The sequence below is a fragment of the Triticum dicoccoides genome, chromosome 7B, assembly GCF_002162155.2.
Source record: "Triticum dicoccoides isolate Atlit2015 ecotype Zavitan chromosome 7B, WEW_v2.0, whole genome shotgun sequence".
Lineage (NCBI taxonomy): Eukaryota > Viridiplantae > Streptophyta > Magnoliopsida > Poales > Poaceae > Triticum > Triticum dicoccoides.
In genome coordinates, this window is record NC_041393.1 from 484,491,569 (window position 1) to 484,493,874 (window position 2,306).

Below are 2,306 nucleotides of genomic sequence, written 5' to 3' on the forward strand. Positions count from 1 at the left end.
TCCAGGGGGCTGTTGGGGAACGTAGCATGCAATTTCAAAAAAAATCCTACGCATAGGCAAGATCTATCTAGGAGATGCGTAGCAACGGGAGGGGGAGAGTGTGTCCACGTACCCTCGTAGACCGAAAGCGGAAGCATTTGCTCAATGCGGTTGATGTAGTCGAACGTCTTCACATTCCGACCGATCGGGTTTCGAATGTACGACACCTCCGAGTTCCGCACATGTTCAGGCGATGACGTCCCTCGAGCTCTTGATCCAGCAGAGGGTCGAAGGAGTAGATGAGTTCTGTCAGCATGACAGCATGACTATTAAGGTGATGTGATCCGTGCAAGGCTTCGCCTAAGCGCTGCGAGAATATGATCGGAGGCGTAAACTGTGGAGGGGGCACCGCACATGGCTTAGAGCAATTGGAGTGTCTTCTAGGGGCACCCCCTCCCTCGTATATAAAGGAGCGGGGAGAGGAGGCCGGCCCTAGGCGTGCCCCAAGTGGGAGGAGTCCAACTTGGGATCCTAGTAGGATTCGACCCCCTTCCTTGTACCGGAGGGGGAGTAGGAGAAGGAAAGGGGGGCGCCACCCCCACCCCTTGTCTAATTCAGACTCCTCCCTGGTGGGGGGCATGCCAGCCTCTTCTGGTCTGGTTAGACTCCATCCTATGGCCCATATGGCCCATATCTTTCCCCGTGGGGTTCCGGTAACCCCTCCGGTACTCCGGTATGTACCCGATACATGCTGGAACCCTTCCGGTGTCCGAATACTACCTTCCAATATATCAATCCTTATCTCTCAACCATTTCGAGACTCCTCGTCAATTTTGTGATATCATCAGGGACTCCGAACAACCTTCGGTCACCAAAACACATAACTCATATAATACATATCGTCATCGAATGTTAAGCGTGCGGACCCTACAGGTTCGAGAACTATGTAGACATGACCGAGACACCTCTTCGGTCAATAACCAATAGCGGAACCTGGATGATCATATTGGTTCGCACATATTCTAGGAAGATCTTTATCGGTCGAACCGCTATGTCAACATACGTTATTCCCTTTGTCATCGGTATGTTATTTGTCCGAGATTCGATCGTCAGTATCTTCATACCTAGTTCAATCTCGTTACTGACAAGTGTATTTACTCATTCTGTAATGCATCATCCCTCAACTAACTCATTAGTCACATTGCTTGGAAGGCTTCATATGATGTGCATTACTGAGAGGGCCCAGAGATACCTCTCCGATACTCGAAGTGACAAATCCTAATCTCGATCTATGCCAACCCAACAAACACCTTCGGAGATACCTGTAGAGGATCTTTATAATCACCCAGTTATGTTGTGACGTTTGATAGCACACAAGGCAAATCCTAATCTCATATATATATATATATATATATATATATATATATATATATATATATATATATATATATATATATATATATATATATATATATACGGTGGCGCTAAACTGCGCGGGAGCGCAGAACTTCTAATCGTACGCTCCGGTCGGTAATTGGACCGCACAGTGCGCCGCTCATCCCACGTCCCCTACGGTTGTAGTAAACGAAGGTAAAAGCCAGTACAAAATATAGTAACGAATTAAATTCCTGTTACCGAACCCACACGTCTGATCTCCGCCCCGTAGCTATAACCGTTTATGACAGTAAAACTACAAGCAAATATAGTAATGCATTGCATGCACCGCACTGTGACCCACTAATTAGCATTGGTAATCAATGTATGGTAATCGAAATAAATCTATTACGGCTGGCCCACTAATTAGCAATGGTAACAATATTCCATATATGGTAATATAACTAAATCAATTACGGCTGTAGTTTCTACAGTTGTAAAATGAAGTGAACTCATGGTAATATAATAAAAGTGTGTGAGTTATAGTAAAAGTAGTAAGCATACGTGGTCCATCTAGTAACAGGTTTACTATATTGGCATTGGTCCTCGTTAATGAATATCCTTTCATTACTATGCTACTTGACTCCCGTTACTATATTCACTAATTCATTACTACATGTCCAAAAATTGGCATGATCGTGCCATAGTTAAAATCAACCACCGCAGCAGGGGCGCGGACTAGTACTGGTCGTAATTTAATTAACTCATTACGATGAACTTTAAAGCGGGCACGTGGACCAGGTTACCTGGGCTCATTAACGCACGGATGGCTGGTTGCGTTGGTGGCCGGAGCGTACAGTAAGTTATAATGCGCTCTGGCTTATTTTAGCATACCTATATATATATATATATATATATATATATATATATATATATATATATATATATATATA